Source organism: Malania oleifera, chromosome 4, assembly GCF_029873635.1.
Source record: "Malania oleifera isolate guangnan ecotype guangnan chromosome 4, ASM2987363v1, whole genome shotgun sequence".
In the NCBI taxonomy this organism is placed as follows: Eukaryota; Viridiplantae; Streptophyta; class Magnoliopsida; order Santalales; family Ximeniaceae; genus Malania; species Malania oleifera.
Genome location: NC_080420.1, coordinates 101,954,535 through 101,974,117, shown reverse-complemented (window position 1 = coordinate 101,974,117; position 19,583 = coordinate 101,954,535). Strand labels below are relative to the sequence as shown.

At 39.7% G+C, this 19,583-nt stretch overlaps 2 pseudogenes; both read left to right on the top strand.

The window, feature by feature from the left end:
- The first annotated feature begins 5,068 nt into the window (after positions 1-5,068).
- LOC131153913 (galactan beta-1,4-galactosyltransferase GALS3-like) lies at positions 5,069-6,438 on the top strand (annotated as a pseudogene).
- A 2,908-nt stretch (positions 6,439-9,346) lies between these two features.
- On the top strand, positions 9,347-18,557 carry LOC131153912 (galactan beta-1,4-galactosyltransferase GALS3-like; annotated as a pseudogene).
- The last annotated feature ends 1,026 nt before the right edge of the window (positions 18,558-19,583 follow it).

Sequence of the window (19,583 nt, the reverse complement as noted above, 5' to 3'; positions counted from 1 at the left end):
GCAAATTGCATGCAAAAAGAATTCGAAATGAGTATGATGGGAGAGTTAAATTATTTTCTAGGGTTACAAATCAAACAAGCCAAAAGTGGAACTTTTATAAATCAAATAAAATATATTAAAGATATGTTTAAAAAGTTTGACATGGAAGGAAGTAAACCCATAGGAACTCCTATGAGAACCTTAATAAGCCTTGATAAAGATGAAAAGGGAAAATCAATGGACATAAAACATTATCAAGGAATGATAGGAAGTTTATTGTATTTGACAACTAGTAGACCTGATATCATGTTTAGTATATGCATGTGTGCTAGATTTCAATCAACACTTAATGAATCTCATCAAGTCGTTGTTAAAAGAATACTAAGGTACTTGGTAGGTACTCTTGATTTAGGATTGTGGTATCCCAAGGAGACTGATTTTGAAATGATTAGCTATTTGGATGCGGATTATGCTGGATGTAAAATAGATAGAAAAAGTACTCGTGGCACTTGTCACTTTTTAGGACGCTCACTAGTATCTTGGTTTTCAAAGAAGCAAAATTCTGTAACTTTATCCATAGCTGAAGCCGAATACATACTTGTTGGGAATTGTTGTGCACAAACACTATATATGAAACAACAACTAAAAGACTTCAGTCTTGAATATCAAACAATATCAATTAAGTGTGATAACACAAGTGCAATAAACATTTCTAAAAATCCTATTTCACACTCAAGAACTAAGCACATTGATATAAGACATCACTTTCTAAGAGATCATGTTCAAAAAAAAGATATAAAACTTGAATTTATCAATACAAATGATCAATGGGTAGATATATTTACAAAACCTCTCAGTGAAGAAAGATTTATAACTATAAGGAGAGAACTTGGATTAATACATAGCAGAGAAGTGTTTTAAAAAAAAAATTATAATTTTTTTTCTGAACTTTGGTCGTCTGAACCTAAATCCTCAGACAACTTAACATTGTACACTGTAGGTTCAGAAAACTGAACCTAGAACTTTAGACATCTAGGTGGCTACTGACATTTAAAATTTAGGATTTGGATATCTTCAGACGATTGAAGATAATCTTCAGTCTTCTGAAGTCGGGGAGTTTAAATATAACAACTCCTTCAAAACCCTAATTTTAGACATTTGAAGTCTGTTCCATCACTCCTCCGAACTCACCTCTCTCTATCTCCCTCCACTCTTAACCAAAAATCCTTCAATCCAAAGCTTCACTTTTCAAAAGTCAATCTCACGTAGTCTAGGGTTTTCCAAACAAGCTTTCGCATACTCCAATCATGACTCGCACCAAACAAACAGCAAATCGTGGATCTTCTTCAGGAAGAGATTAACAAAATATTGAAAAATGGCTTGTTGCACCACAAGCCAAACTCCGTTATCATGCCTCTCTTGGCACCATTGATCCTATTATGGGTAAGGTGTTAGATATCTCCTTCTTCACTGATGAATTTCCTGAAATTCTTCAGTTAATTAAAAATATAAGATGGTATGATTTCATTGTTCAGCAACCCAAAGGCATCTTTCCTCATCTTGTCAAAAAATTCTATGCAAACTTGATTTATGAAAATGACATTTTTTCATCTAAAGTTAAGGGGAAGAAAATTATTGTAAATTTTGAAATACTTTCTCCTATCTTCAAAATCACTCCAAGAGAATTTTAATGTCCCACTCTCACTCAATCCTGGATTTTGGAACAAGGTTTTACTCTTGAAACCTTTCTACCATTAATTATGGAAAGCAAACCCGTATACTTTGGGCATCCTCTGACATATAAGCAACTCAATTTAAAAGCCCAAATTCTACATAAGATTATTTCCTATAATATTCTCCCCAAACAAGGTTCGTTCGATCATCTTTCATACATAGAATGTTTTGTTCTTTGGTGTCTTCTTAAAGGTAAAAAACTAGATTTGGCCAGCTTGATTATAAAATGGATGTGGGCCAAACTAGAATCCACTACGGTTGTTCTCCCGTATGGTGGTGTTCCCACCCTTCTCTTTGCTCATCTTCATATCTCAAGTGCTCCTGAATTCTTCGTTAAAAGAACCCGATATGATCTTTTCAATCTTTCCACCTTAAAATAAATGGGGTACGACAAAGGCAATGAGGGTTGGTATTTTAAGATCGGTAGACCTCAGCGTGCTCCAACAGCCTCAGTAGCAGCTCCTCCTACACATGATCAGGGATCTTCACAAGATGCACCCTCATGGTTTTTGTCCTTTCAGCAAGACTTCTCCACTTTCTCATCTGAAGTGCGATCTGGGATTCAAAGTATCAAGGAGAAAGTCACCTCACTTGATCAACACATAACTCGGATTGAGGAACATCAGAAAAAATCCTTTAGGGGTGGTGATCCCATGGACATCAGCTCAGCTCCTTGCAGTGAAGCTGATAGTTCTGAAGAAGAAACTGAGGACGAAGAAAAAGGATCTGAAGAATAAGGAGGTCAGGAAGAAGAAAAAGGTCAAGAAGAAGAAGAAGAATAGGAAGATGAAGAAACTAGAGTAGATGACTAGCTGATGTTGTATTTATAAGTTGTTTGAATTGTATGACACTGTTTGAGTTGTTTGACTAGCTAAAGTTGTTTTATGAGTTGTTTGTTTTTTTTTAACACTTTTTGAATGTAATTCCCTCTGTGTAAAGACATCTTTGCGTTTATGATATGATCCTATTTCCTATCCCTTGTTTCTTTTTGAATAATGACAAAGGGGGAGAAAATTGTTAGCAAAGATGATACAAAATGAGCTAAAGTGTAAATATGACAAATATAAAAATGGCACAAGAAAAGGTGAATAAGTTATACAAATATAAAAATTGGCACAAGAAAAGGTGAATAAGTTATACAAATATAAGAAATCATTTTTCAAGTAATACATATCTTGTGAATGAATTTAACGAAATCATACTTTATGAGCTAAAAGATTCATATTGAATAAAGTGTGACATACTTGTTAAATATTATTACATGTTGGATGATATGCTATTTGTTTACTTGAAAATTTTATCATTACTCTTATTAAATGTTAAAAGGATGCTTATTGTAAGGGGGAGCTTTTTTTCAAAGGAACTTTCATCTTTACTCCTTATTGGTCATCATAAAAAAAGGGGAGATTGTTGGCCTAACTGGGTTTTTCAATTAGTTTTGGTGATAACAAACAAAGGATAATCTAACTTGGATTGGTTGAGTAATAATGTTTCAGGTTTGACAATAATACAAGGATCATTATGGACCATCAAGCTACACTCATCAACAAGTGATCCAAGCGAAGCTCAAAGCAACACTAGATTGATTAATGCATGAGGAAACTAAAACCAGCTCAAGCTAAAGTCCAAGGGATTTCAAAGTGACCATGTCATGGAAGATTTTAAGCTTAGAGTATAAGGTTTTAGGATGAGAAATGTAAGTACTTCAAAATTGAATATCTATTGAAATATTATTTGAAGCTCTTTAGGGGTAATTCATGGACTTAGAGACCTATTTTAAAAACCCTAAAAAATAGTTTATAAAAGAGCAAAGAAAGAGAGCAAAACAGATTTTTTGAAATGGAAATAAAAAAGCCAGAAAGTATATTACTCAAAAGACTGAAGTTGCTGCTCAGAAGTTTGAAGATATAACTTCAGAAGATTGAGGTTTAAGCTCAATTGTCTGAAGAATTATTTCATAAGTCTGAAGATTAAGTTCGGTCGTCTAAAGATTTATTGGTGAAACACAGAAACATGCAGTAGCACATCAGAAGACTGAACTCTGACTTCAGTCGTCTAAACTGAAAACTTCAAAAGTCTGAGCCCTAACTTTAGACGTTTGACCCTGTGTCCAGTTCAAGATTTTCAAAACTTTAAGGAACTTTAGAAGACTGACCTCGAAGGTTTAGTCATCTGAACACTGTTAACGGTCAATTTTTTAAAATATTTTAAATGTTTTAAAATGGTTTTTTGTGCTCCAAATTTTCCTAAAACTTGGGAAACACTCCAAGTAATCTTGGGTAGCACGAAACTAACTTTATTGGCCTATAAATGCATGGTTTTATAAATTGATTAATACCAAGAATTGAAAATTTTGCTCTAAACTCTCTTGCATTCAAAATTACTACTTGCTCAAACACTTGCAATCTGAAAGTGCTGATATTCTTAAAGTGTTGATCATCAATCCCTGAGTTCTACATACTGATTTATCATCTGGAGAAAAGGGAACTTGGTGAATTCTAATCTTGAGCTTCGAATTGTATTTCAACTTTGATATTTAAATTCTGAAGTATATAGATTTGAAATTGTACTAATTAGCTCTGTGTGTGAGCACTTTTTGTACACATCTATTTGCTATTTCTCTTGTAGTTAATGGATAATTCCAGGCTTGTTGGATTGTTTACCGAACGAGGGAATATCGTTTGGAGAGGCGGGCTCTAACCTACTTGAAGGAGTGATTGTAAAAGGTGTTGTTCCGCTTGGTAAAGGAACGAAGCTAGTGAATCATTTGGTGGTTTGCCAAAGGCGAGAACATAGGCTAGGGATAAACTGAACCTCATAAAATCTCGGTGTTCTTCTCTCTTCCTTACTCTTTACTTGCTGCATTTTACTTGTATTTGTTGGATGCAAATTGATTGATTGTAGGGCTTAAGTAAAAATTCAGAGAAGACTCTTAATTTTAGAAAGTATGTTTAATTAGCCTTTTGTGAAAACCCTAAAAGCAGTACATTGGTTAATTTGTAGAAATCTTGATTAAGAGAGCACATTACAAAACAAAAACAAAACAGGGCTTGCATATAATCACAGGGCTATTACCAAAGACTAAAAGCATCGAGTTTTTGTTTGTTTTGATTGATTGATTTCAATATTGTGGTTGATTAGAATTTGTGGTGTGTTTTGGTTTGATTGATTTATTTATGTTTTTGTTGTTACACTAAATCAAGTAAAAGTTTTAAGAAGAGCCTAAAAATTTTAAATAATCCAATTCATCCCCCTCTTGGAATCATATTCTACTTTCACTGTTGCTGCACTTTTTTTATCTCGTCTTCTTCTTCTTCTTCTTCTTCTCTCTCCATCCTATTGTTCTTATCCATCAATGGCTAAAGAGAGAGAGAAGGAGAGAGAGAAAATGATGTTTATTGGGTTTGTAGGAAAGTGTGCTAATGAGCTCAAAATCTTCTCGACCTGTCTTCCGTTGCTAGGCGTGGTAGCCACCCTTCTCCAGTTTCTCCCTTCTCGCTTTTCCCTTTTCCCCCTCTAATATTCGCCACTGTCTAGTCTGCAAAAATACACTCCAGTTTGATGACCGCCTCCCAGTGGTGGCGATGACTCCATCGCCTCTTATTCAGCCGCCGGAGGTCTCCACCCCATCGCCACCGGCGCCACCGCTGCCGTTGCTTCCGTATCCCCCGCCACCACCGTCCCTCGAGAAAGATCAAACCATTCACAACGGCATCATCAAGTGCGCGGTCAACCCCTTCGGCGCCGCCACTTACAACTTTATCCTCATGAGTGCTTAGAGAGGCGGAGTCAACATTTTCGCCATTGTCGGCCTAGCCTCCAATCCTCTGCTCGTCTTCGGCAAGCCCACTTACCAATGTGAGTGGTTCCCCGCACTCAATTCCTCTAAATCCATCACTGCCACTAGTTACAAGATCCTCCTTGATTGGGGCTATGGACGGGTCTACACCGTCGTAGTCATGAATTGTACCTTCCCGAAACCTTTCAGAGCCAACAGCTCCTGCAAGAAATTGGTCCTCCACGCCTCCATGACCGGCGGCGGCGGCGACCAAAATTTCAACTTGACTGATACATTCGAAGCCTTGGTCGAAATGCCAGGGAGCGTAGAAGCGTCTCTGTTCACTTCTCCACCGAAATATGATTATTTGTACTGCGGGTCTTCCCTGTACAGGAACTTGAGTCCGTAGAAGATGAGGGAATGGGTCGCCTACCACATGAGGTTGTTCGGCGAGAAATCTCATTTCATTATCCACGATGCCAATGGAATTCACAAAGTTCTCGAGATTCTGAAGCCGTGGATGGAGTTGGGGTATGTGATTCTACAGGATATCACAGAGCAGGAACGATTTGATGGTTACTATCACAATCAATTTCTGGTGGTGAACGATTGTTTGCATCGTTATAAATTTGCTACAAAATGGATGTTCTTCTTTGATGTGGACGAGTACATCTATATTCCCGATGCCCATGTCGAGCCAGCTCTGCCTCTCTGCTGATGCCGATCAGTCATTCAGGAAATGGGGAATGGAGAAGCTAGTGTACAGGGACGTGAAGAAAGGGATCTGAAGAGACAGGAAGTACGCGCTGCAGCCATGCAATTTGTACGCGACGGGGGTGCACATGTCCCAGAACCTCGTCGGCGAGACCACCCACAAGACGGATCACCTCGTCAAGTACTTCCACCACCACAACACTCAAATACACACATACTGTTTCACCCACTAAAAAACACACCAACACACACCTATACACACACCTGCGCGCGCGCGCGCACACACACACACACTAAAAGACGCACCAACACGCACTACCTCACACATTACACACTAATTTAATGTACATCACTGCACAACCTGCACACACACCAACTCACACACCACAAATTTACACACACTCATGCACGCGTACAACACACGCCAACTCACCCACTCATGCACGTACCCACCCATCCACATGCACACACACCCATGCATGTATACAACCCATGCACATGCACACACACCCATGCATGTATACAACCCATGCACATGCACACACACTCATACATGTACACAATATACACCAAAACACGCACTCATGCACGCACAAAATTCACACTAGCACACATGAACTCACGCATTCCATACACGGACCACCCACGTGAAAGGCATCGCGTGTTGACGTTGGACTTGACGGGGCCTAAAACTGGTCGACCCCTCTAGGACCGGTTCTTTCCCGAACCGGTTGGGTCCTTTGAACCGACATAGGACCAGTTTTGTCTTTTGGTTCGTTTCATATTTTAATTAAATAAATTCACAAAGTCCACAAAAATCACAAAAATTTTAGAAAAATCATTCAAAAAACTTGGAAAAAATTTTGAAAATACTTTCACACATATTTTCATGATTTTTGCTTTAATTGTCTTTGTATTATTTAAATATGTGGGAAAAATATTAAAAAATCATAAAAATGTTTTCACAATCACAAAAAATTCAGAAAAGGCCTTAGAAAATATTTTAGAGGACTCAAATCCCGAACGAGTCCAAAAAACCTCCCGGAGTATTACTTTTCATACTTAAGAAAAACCTACAAAATTTCAAAAGAGCTGAGAGTGTATTTTGTACCCCAATTTCTCGATTTTCCAATTCTGATGATTTCAAAGGGAGGCATGAACTCTTCGGAGTACGATATGCCTCGGTTATGAGGGAATACCTATATAGTACCTTCATTTTTTCGATTTTTGGAAAGCAGTAATCTTAAAGGCTTATTACATTTAACTTGTGGGATAATTTTCGTTTAATCTGGTACCGTACGTAAGAACAAGTGCGTAGGGGGTGCTAATACCTTCCCCTCACGTAACCGTACTCCTGATCCTGATTTTAGCAAAGCAGACCGACTCTACCCTAAATTGGGTAGCAATCAAGTGTTCCAACCGCACTTAAAAAGGCTAGTGGCGACTCTATTACACCATGTTGTCCAAAAAAATATTCTTTTCAAAATTCACCCATTTTCCCAATTCGCAGCTGCACCCGTGCATGTTTGGCGGGTTCGGGATGTCACGATAGCTTGGCGACTCCGTTGGGGACATTAGAGAGTCGAGCCAATGATTATTTGGGATTATCTCAAAATTCAAATCTAATAAGCCTTCTTGTCTACTCCTTCCTTGTTTTGTATATTTTGTTCATATGTTTATTTGTTTGCAGGTACTTCGCGAATAACCACAGTAACTATAAGTGAATGAATAAATGCTTGGCTTTGCTTGTGATGGCTTTATTGACTATATAAGCATGCGAGTAATTGTGAATACCTTGATTTAGCGTGTGATGATAAGCATGTGACTACTTGTTTCCATAATTTTTTTTAAAATAAAGCATGTGTTTAATTATGAATAAATGGATAAATGTTGGGATAGTGGGTTTAGGCTAAGCATATGAATTCACACACTTTCACCAGCCTTCTACTCGGGCTTCACCATTTATGAATAGAAAGGAGCACAATACCGTTAGCCCTCATGGGACATGGTCCTTGGGGGAGTGCAAACCACTCTGCTCGGTTTGAACTTTCTCCGGACCACTATGAGGGAGGATTGAAGTTTCAATTTGGGAACCTGTTGTTTATAGGGATTAGAGCCTACCCACACGTACTTTTCCATAGGACGCCCTACCTAGGATAGAGCTTTGAAGAACTCGATATGATAGATGAAGCCACCTGGGGTCAGGACAGGAGCCTCATCCTTCTCCACATGACTTGTTCTGGTCCTTTGTATATACTTTGTGTCATGTCATACATGCTGCACCCATCTCTTTGATTAATTATAGTTAATTGTGAAAATTTATTTCCATTAGTGTTTGAATAAACGTTAGTGATTAATTGTAAATACTTTGTTTCCATTTATGTTTGAATAAACATGTGGATAAATGTGGGGTAAAGGGTTTAGGCTAAAAGATGAGTTCATACACTTTCACAGCTTTATACCCGGGCTTTCCCTTACTAGGATTAGAAAGGAGTGTAATAGTGTCAGTCCCCATGTGGCAGAGCTTATGGGGACCCGCTAACCACTCCGCTTAGTGCGAGCTTTGTCCGGACCTTTGTGAGGAAGGATGGAGTTTCAATCTGGAGACCTTTTGTCTATGGGGATTAGAGCTTAACCACACATAATCATTTGGAATCCCCTACTTAGGATAGAGCCTCAAAAAACCCTGTGTACATCCTTAGCCCGGGGTTGAGACAAAAGCCACATCCTTCTCCACGTGTTGTAATCCATGTCTGTTGTATATATGTTTTGAAATGCTTTGTGTTGTACATTCTGCATCCACTTAGGCATCCCTATCACTTAGCCAATGTTTTGAGAAAAGCCCAATTCATTTTTGGGAAGTCAAATTTTATTTCCCAAAGTACCCTGCCATGGGGAAAATGGATCAGTCCTAGGATCATTAATGGATAAGGTTTTTCTATGAACTCTGGCCAAATGATTATTTAGGTTGCATTACATGCATACATGCATAAGTTCACACATGATGCATGATTGTTCTTCTCCAATGGGTCGGTAATCATATTCCAATTTCTTGTAAAATCAGGCCGAACTAAAGCTTGGAATTCCAACATTGAGCCCACCTCTACCCACCCTTACAATACAAGAATTATAGTAAGGATTATGGCTGAAAAAGTGGAAAGCAAAATCTTGGACATAGAACAGGGGCAAGAAGAATTGAATGACAAAATGAGTAAGATTTTGAACTTACTAATAGGTAAAGGGAAAACGGTGTGGTTGCAAGATAATGAGAAGGATTCAGACCCTGCTCATCCTTTAGGGTCCACACCAGTCCACGGGCAAACATCGGCACAACCTCCGGTCACCGTAGGAAAACCACTTCCAAATAGCGCTTCATTCATTCCTACCGCACTAGTGCCAGGAATTCCAGTGGTTGGAGTACCCTTGATAATGTTGACAGATGTGAGGGCAAGCAAAATCGCAACCAAGTGTTGCTATAACGTGCTTGAAGAATGGTTAAAAGCCATTGAAGGATCTAATTCATTCGATTCTGTTAATCCGGCAGACCTTTTCCTAGTACCGAAAGTGGTCCTACCACCAAAATTCAAGATCTCGGACTTCAAGAAGTTCGATGGAACCTGGTGTCCTTGAACACATCTGCGATTGTATTGTCAGGTGATGGTAGCATACTCAGACAATGAAAAACTGATGATGCACTGCTTTCAGAGTAGTTTGACTGGGTCGGCCATCCATTGGTACATACAGCAAGACAGGACCCGGATCCACTCATGGGGAGATTTGGCCAAAGCTCGTAACCTAATACCGTCATGTTATGGAAATGGAGCCAGATCGGATGGCCCTGCTAGAGATGGAAAAGAGGCTTATAGAAACCTTTCAAGAATACACCTATAGGTGGAAGGATGTGGCGATCCAAGTGGGCCCCCTCGATAGGTGACCGGGAAGCCACCACGTTATTAGTGAGTACACTAAAAGACCCCTACCGAAGGCATCTCCTAGGAGCAACTCCCTATGATTTCATGGATATTGTGACCATGGGAGGAAGGATTGAGGCCGAAAGGCAGGCCAGGTCCAGGATGATAATGCCGAGATTGGTTCGAGCAAGAAGTGGACTAACAAGAAGAAAGATGAGGAAGCCCACATGATTCAAGGGCGTTATTACCAAGGCAGATGGAATAGGGGGTTAAGGATAAATTTTTTTGCCGAACCCACCATTAATCAGGTAGTGCATGCAGGCATAAGACCCCAACTCACTCCCTCAGGGCCTATGCTCACTCAGCAAAATGTTCAGACGCAAAGAAGGGGTCCTAATAGGATCGAGCCAATTCCTATGTCCTATTCGGAATTGTTGCCCCAATTGCTTGAAAGAAATCTCATCTCGGTCATCCTTGGAGTAGTTGTACGGTATCCCCTACCACAATGGTATGACCCGGATGCTCGCTGCACGTATCATTCTAATTCACTGGGCCACACCGTTGACCGATGTTGGACATTTAAGCACAAGGTACAATCGTTGAGAGACGCCAGTTTTTTGGATTTCGATGATAAATAGTCAGGAATTTAGAACGGTCCCCTGCCCAATCATGGGGAAGGAAGTGGTTAACACGCTATAAGAAGATCTGGGAGCCAGGGCTAGACAGAAGAATAATTAGATATGGCCTGAATGAATCAGTTTACCGTTTTGCTGTCAAAGCAGAAATACAAAATAGACAGACTTTTGACTATCCAATCCACTTCATATGGTGCTTTTGTCTTCTTTATTTCTTTATTTTCATTTTCTCTTTGTAATTCTGTGACATTTTCGTCTCAGAGAATTTTGTCCCCATCAATGAAATGAAGTTTTGCACTTTCGTATATCATTTGCATCATGAGTTCAATTGCAAAATTTTGTTCGCTCGTGTTTTATGCGGGAATAGGGAAAGTAACATTACCATCATTCACGAGTCAGGAAGAGATGTTAATTTTGAAAATTTAACCCAAAGGCGAAAGAATAGGAGGATGGAATAATTGTCCTTACCTCATTGAATTTGAATGTTATGAAGGAGTATTTTACTCTCGAAGGAACTCAATGAAATGACTGTGTTGTTCCAACAATCTCATGTCATTTCATTACTCTCATTTTGATCAAATGATTCATGACCATCTTTAGCCGACCAGTCCTCCTAAAATGAACCCAAATGTGGATTTACCATTTGCTAATACGTTTGAGCTTGAATGTTAAGCCATTTTCTTCAAAAGTCATTTTCCAAAAACTTAATTGGGTTCGGGGTTTCAAAGGTCTGATAGATCATATGAGACAACAATTGGTTACCCAAAATGACGGCAGGCCATTTTTTGGCTACCAAGAAAGAAAAATTGAGAAAAAGAAAAACCCCTTGCAAGCCTTCTTGAGCCTAAAAGAATTTAATTCTTGATTAACTCGTCAAATGATCACACCCCATACTGGGGCAGTTTTAAAAAAGGTTAGTCCCAATTGAGCTTCCAATGAACATGATGCTAAAAAAAAAATCCTTCATAAAAGGGAAAGCAAAAAAAAAAAAAATGCAGAAAAAGAAAAAAAAGAAAGGAAATGAAAAGGGACATGCTTAAGATGTGATCTTTGACCAAGGATTACCCTTTTTAAATTTAGCAAAGCTTGAGCCGTATTGTACCATTTTCTTCTCTAACCAGTACCCTAAGCCTATATTACAATCCAAATGAAAGATCTGACTAGATTGGCAGACATTGTTGTCTCAAATGAATTGTCAGACTCAATGATTGAGTTTGAACTATGTAATGACCTGATCTTGAAGAGGTACGTAGGCATCTTGTTCAAAAGGACAAGTTCGGTCAAACTCATGTAAAAACGCCTAGCCACAAAGCAGGGTAGAATATATCATTTAAGGGATGAGATTTTTGAGCCTTAGTTTCCTTTCTCTTCTGAAAACCTAAATCTCTAAGCCTACGTTTCGTCCTGAGTCTTAAAGACCATTTTGAGATCAAATAATGGGTCGTATTGGCTAAACTAGGAGCAACAGTTAAACAAGAGATTTCCAGTGGGTTCACAGCAAAATAAGACAGAAAAGGAGAGGTTTCCCATGATAAAACAGGGGCAATCGACAAAGGGAGAGAGTTAGGTATTCAGCCTAATAGACTAGCACCAATGTCACATGACTTTTGAATACTAACATAAAAATTTTTCCTTTCGAAATAGCATGAACATGGTAAAACATCTATTTTGTGCATCTGATCTCTTGATTTAGCAAATTGATGTCCTAAATGCATGGACATTCATCCTATGAAAAAAGAGACTCCCTTTCTCACTCTTCAAAAGTTCCAAAAGAGGAATGGATAGTTAAAGAAGGTATCTTGCAAGGAATCGCCAAGAATGTTCCTATTCAAGGAATGCCAAGTGAATATAATCAACCACAGATAAATGTAATTGGGGCAGACTCGTGTTGAGCTTCAATGAGGCCAGTTCCTGCATCTTCATATCAAAGCAGAATTTGGAAACAGGGCCAAGACCAATGACAAATAAATGTAGCAGGGGTAGATTTCGTGTTGAGCCTTAGTCAAGCCAGTTTTGGTGTCTTCATAACCAAAGTAGAATTTGAAAACATGGCCAAGATTAATGACGAAAATGAATCTAACTGGAACAGGTATCATGTTAAGTTCTAGTCAAGCCAATTTAGGAATCTTCCATCTAGATTGAAATGTTAAAACATGGCCAAAACCAATGACAAGTAAATGTAACTGGGGTAGATTCCATGTTGAGTTCCAATCAAGCCAATTCAGGTGCCTTAATGTCAAAGTAAAATTTGAAAACATCGCTGAGAGCAGGCATAGACCAATTTAACTGGGGCAAATTTCACGTTGAGCTTCAGGGGAACCAGTTCAGAGACATTCACCTCGAATTGGAATTCGAATATATGACCAAGATCAGAGATTGGGTTCATGATTATAGGCATATTGAAAAAAGAAATTTCATACATTATCATGCATTGCATAGAAAAGAAACCAAATGCAAGCACATAACATCAACATGCATGCTTACCTCCGCATTTAGGCATCATAAGTAGAAACATGCACACTCATCTCCACATTTAGGCATTGTCAGTAGCAACATGCATAAAATAGAGCACCATTCATACTTGTCTGGTTGAATGAGTTTTTGAACGGTCATCTGGCATACTTCACTGAGAAATCTCCGGAAACTGGGGAAGCTGACCCTAGGCACACAAAGAGTTACCTGAAAATTGGGCAATTGACCCAAGGCATAGATTGCCATACCTGGAAACTGGGGTAGCTGATCCCCAGGTATAAATTTGATTACTTTAAAATTGGGGCAGTTGACCCTAGGTACGGATTGACATGCTTGGAAACTAGGACAATTGACCCCAGACACACATTGGTATACCTGGAAACTAGGGCAGCTGATTCTAAGGCACAAATTGATTCACTTGCAAACTCGGGTAGCTGACCCCAGGCACAACTTGACATACTTTGAAACTAGGGCAGCTGATCCCAAGAACAAATTGAGACATTTGCTTTGAAACTGGGGCAATTGACCCAGGAGAAAATTAACCCATTTGTTTTAACACCCAAGCAATCAGTAGAGCCTTAGAATCTTTCATCTAAGAAGTCCTCGGGATCCTACACTCAAGTAGACACCAAGAGTCTCGAGATCCTATACTCAAGCAATCAGCAGATTCTCATAATCCTACATCCGAAATGTCCTCGAGATCCTACACTCGAGCACTCAGAAAACTCTCGGAATCCTACATCTAAGAAGTCCTTGAGATCCTACTCTAAAGCAATCAGTAGATTCTCGGAATCCTACACCTGAGAAGTCCTCGAGATCTTACACTCGAGCAATCAACAGACTCTCAGAATTCTACATCTGAGAAGTCCTCAAGGTCCTACACTTGAGCAATCAATAGACTCTCGAAATCCTATATCTGAAAAGTCCTTGAGATCCCACACTCAAGCAATTAGCATACTCTCGGAATCCTACATCTGAGGAGTCCTCGAGATCCTACACTCGAACAATCAGCAAACTCTCAGAATCCTACATCTGAGAAATCTTCGAGATCCTACACTCGAGCAGCCAACAGACTCTCAGAATCCTACATATGAGAAATCCTTGAGATCCTATACTCGAGCAATCAGCAGACTCTCATAATCCTACATCTAAGAAGTCCTCGAGATCCTAAACTCGAGTAATCAACATACTCTCAAAATCCTACATCTGAGAAATCCTCGAGATCTTAGACTCGAGCAGCCAACAGACTTTCAGAATACTAAATCTAAGAAGTCCTTGAAATCCTACACTCGAGCAATTAGCAGACTCTCAAAATCCTACATCTGAGAAGTCCTCGAGATCCTACACTTGAACAATCAGCAGACTCTCAAAATCCTACATCTGAGAAGTCCTCGAGACCCTACACTCGAACAATCATTTTAACTCACAAGATTCTACACTTAAGTAGTCTTTAAGATCATACACCCGAACCTTCATCTGACTCTCATGATTCTACATGTGAGTAATCCTCGAGATCATACACTCGAGTTACCATCTGACTCTCATGATTCTACACTTAAGTAGTTTTTGGAGTCATACACCTGAATTATCTTCCGACTCTCATAATTCTACACTTAGGGATCCTACACCTAAGCATTCATCTTTAAAATAGTGTCTACCTAACTTTTGGGATCCTACACCCATCCCTAGTAGAACAGTCATCTTTTGAAAGACTCTCAGGATCTTACACCTGAGCACTTGTCTTCCAAAATATCTCAGGATCTTACACCTGATTCATCATCCCCATATGGAGCAACCATTTTTTAGGGATTCAGGACCCTACACCTGAATGCTCATTTTCCCAAAGGATCTCGGGACCGTACACCCGATTGTTCATCCCCAGTGAAGTAACCATTTTTCAGAGATCTAAGATCCTACACATAACACTCATCTTCCAAAGGATCTTGGGATCTTAAACCCGATTGATAATCCCCAGCAGAGCAATTTTTTAGGGACTTAGAACCCTGCACCTAAGGACATTTTCCAAAGGATCTCGAGACTTGCATCCAATTGATCATCCCCATACCTAGTACGAGTCATCCCCAATACAAGTCATCTCTAATTCCTTTTGATCCCACATTAACCACTAACTACTCACCTCCGCTAACTTCTAACCAAAAATTGCTAGCTACGAACTTTCCAAAGAGCTATGTGACATTTCCATTTCCACTCCTTGATAGGTAAGCCTCCTTGATCAACCCAAAGGCACTGAATAGTTGTCCGACCTGGTTATAATAGGTGTCTCTTATCTTTGCAGGCTTGTTACTACAAATAATATAGGAGAGTTCCTACTGTTACATTGAAGCAATGAAGCCTACAAAGAGGAGCAGCTGTCGACACCCCAATTTTAAGCAGGCTACCCTGAGGAGACCCGATGTAATAAAAGTTGACTTCAAATCCCTAAAATTGGAGGACCCTATTTGAAAAGCCTGATGTTTTTAACCGAGTCCCGGTGTTTTAAATTGAGTCCCGATCGTGTCCCAATATTTTTATTTGAGTCCTAGTAATTTTAATTGAGTCCCGGTGTCTTAAGTTGAGTCACGGTATTTTAAATCGAGTCCCAGTATTTTAAATTGAGTCCTGGTATTTTAAATCGAGTCCCAGTAATTTTAATCAAGTCCCGGTATTTTTATTTGAGTCCTAATATTTTTATTTGAGTCTCGGTGTCTTAAATTGAGTCCCGGTATTTTAAATCGAGTCCCGATATTTTTAATTGAGTCCCAATATTTTAATTAAGTCCCGTTGAATTTCAATTGAGTCCCGTTCCTTTTTTAATGTAGTCAAGTTTGGGTCCTTCAATGTTCGGGAACTAAGTTTTAATTTTCATTTTAGGAGGAATAACATTGGACAAACAAAAAGCAAAAGATAATATATATATATATATATATATATATATATATATAAAGAAGAAGGCAAATGTGTGTATGTGTGTATATATGTGTGTTATGTTTGTATGTATGTATTTTAGAAAAAAAATTTTGTACACGTCTAACAATAGGTCACCCAATACTACTCGGGGGTACATCCTGAGGGAGAAAATCCAAAAAAAAAAAAAAATGACAATGACAAAAAGGTGAGAAGATTCTTCTGTTCGTATTTTTTTTTTTTGGCCACGCACAGGAAATTTTTCCTCCGTTAACAAACCTTTTGGCGCGAAATGAATGGCTGGACTCTCTATAAAGAGAGTCTCAGCGCACAGGAAACAGGGAAGGGAGGGAATCACTATTCACACACGCAGGAGAGCTTTTTCCGCACATTTCTTTTCTCTCAACCTCTCGTCACTCTGCCACAACCACCTTCTGGGCATCCCATCTTTCTCTCAGCTCTCTATCTCCCTCCATACTAGGATTCTCTCTACTTCCATCCTCATATCTCCATCTCACCGAACCCTTATAGGCCTCCACTGTACACTGCCGAGAACTCAAAACTCCACCCTCTCGGTTTCACCACGGCAACAACACCGGCTAGCAGCACGTCAAGCTCCAATCTATGTTCACGGTAGCATCTTACACCAACAACTCACTCCCATCTCAGGCCACCACCCTCTCTTTCCGGCGAACAACCTTCAGAACCAGTGACTGGACTTGAACCAAACTCCGACCCAGCCACCCCTGCAAATCACAGAGCATTACATTTTGGTTTAGGTACTTGGCGTTTTCCTTTATTATGCAGTTGATTCTATTCCTTCTAGCTATTTCTATTTCCAGCTGAGTAAGAGAGATAAGGAGAATTGTTTGAGAATTGGGTCGCCATAGGGGAGCTCGACGGTGACGGCGTTTATGGAGTTGCCCACGGGGCTTCCTGTGTGAGAGAGAAAGAGAGTGAGAGTGAAAGAGAGGCAGTGAGAGAGAGAATTTGTTCTTCTTCGGGTGCTCTGCTCCAGCTGCTGCACTTTTTTGATCTTGTCCTTCTTCTTCTTCTCCTTCGTACTGTAGTTATCCATCAATGGCTAAAGAGAGAGAGAAGGAGAGAGAGAAAAGATGTTTATTGGGTTTGCAAGAAAGTGCGCTAACGAGCTCAAAATCTTCTTGACATATCTTCTATTGACATATCTTCCCTTGCTGGGTGCAGTAGCCACTCTCCTCCAGTTTGTCCCTTCTCGCTTTTCCCTCTCCCCCTCCAATATTCGCCACTTTCTAGTCTCCAAAAATACACTCCATTTTGAAGAATGCTTCCCAGTGGTGATGATGGCTCCATTGCTTCTTCTTCAACTGCCGAAGGTCTCCACCCATCGCCACCAGTGCCGCCGCCGCCGTTGCTTCCGTCTCCCCCGCCATCACCGTCCATCGAGAAAGATTAGACCATCCACTACGACATCATCAACCGTGCGTTCAACCCCTTTGGTGCCTCCACTTACAACTTTATCCTCATGAGTGCTTACAGAGGCGGAGTCAACAGTTTCGCCATTGTTGGCCTCTCCTCCAAACGTCTGCTCGTCTTCGGCGAGCCCACTTACCAATGCGAGTGGTTCCCCACACTCAATTCCTCTAAACCTGTCTCCGCCACCAGTTACAAGATCCTCCTTGATTGGGGCTACGGACGGTTCTACACCGTCGTCGTCATGAATTGTACCTTCCTGGAACACGTTGGAGCCAACGACTCTAGCAGGAAATTGGTCCTCCATGCCTCCACGACCGGTGGCAGCGACCAAAATTTCAACCTAATTGATATGTTCGAAGCCTTGGTCAAAATGTCAAGGAGCGTAGACGCGTCTCTGTTCACTTCGTCGCCGAAATACGATTATTTGTACTGCGGGTCTTTTCTGTACGGGAACTTGAGTCCACAGAGGATGAAGGAATGGATTGCCTACCACGGTGAGGTTGTTTTTTGAGAAATCTCATATCGTTATCCACGATGCCGGCGACATTCACAAGGAAGTTCTCGAGGTTCTAAAGCCATGGATGGAGTTTGGGTATGTGACTCTACAGGATATCACAGAGCAGGAACGATTTGATGGTTACTATCACAATCAATTTATGGTGGTGAACGATTGCTTGCATCGTTATTTGCTACAAAATGGATGTTCTTCTTTGATTTAGATTAGTACATATATATTCCTGATGCCCACGTCGAGCCAGCTCTGCCTCTCCGCCGATGCCAGTGGGGAATGGAGAAGCTAGTGTACAGGGACGTGAAGAAAGGGATCCGAAGAGACAAGAAGTACACGGTGCAGCCGTGCAATTTGTACGTGACGAGGGTCACATGTCCCAGAACCTCGTCGGCGAGACCACCCACAAGACGGATTGCCTCGTCAAGTACTTCCACCACCACAACACTCACATTCACACATTGTAATGAATCAAAAATTATACCATTTTTTTTCTATTTAAAATATAATTTACTCTGATACCCTTGTAATACTTACTATAACATCTCAGGGCTAGATGGCACTGAGGTATCCCTATACATAAATCAACATGCCTATGCAGCAGAAAACATAAAGTCATACTTCAATATTTACAATACCATAATTTAGTGTTTTTAAACCATATATACATATTACACATCACCCAAGTATTATCTGCTAAAAAATATAATCCTCTAAATACACTTACCCTATAAAATAGAGCAGTACACAAGATCTCTCTATCTGCGAGCCTGATATGCTCGCCTAACTGGATCACCTAAAAAATATTAAACCATTGGGATGAAACAATGTTCAGTAAGAGGAAGTATGCTATTACTAGTGTGTGGCATCTGAGTTTCATTAATATTATAATGACAATATCTAAAACTGTAAAAGCCAGTAAATCAATAAATAGTATAGCTTGTAATGATCATAGTTTAAAATGTAACTATAATATCTGAGTTTTCTACTTTTTCATACTTCTAGTATTATACTATATCTGATGATATTCTGTAAAATTATATACATATACATAATTGAGATGTTTACCCTAGAAAACTGTACGTCATGATTTAACCTGTCATGATAGGGTTGTACGGCCCGTAGGCGGGACTTAATTCTGGTTGGCCTACCAAGTAAGTAATATTCTGAAATCTGTAAAATTGTATAGTTTTATATACTATGTACCTTAATGAACAAATGCTATAATTTTTCTAATAATAATTCTAAATTTCCTAGCATAGCATATTTCCCTTACCTAACTGGTTGGGAGGTTCACCTCCAACCTAATCCTCTCGCTCATGGCGTACTATCCCTAAAATCCTAAAATAATACATATATGCATATTTCCAATAAATCAACTATATTTTCCCGAACCTACATACACGTAAATTTTCTGAATTATAATTTACTTGTGCTCCTGAAATATTTATTGGGGTCCCCAACCCATGTCTGCAAGTTCCTAAAAACACCCT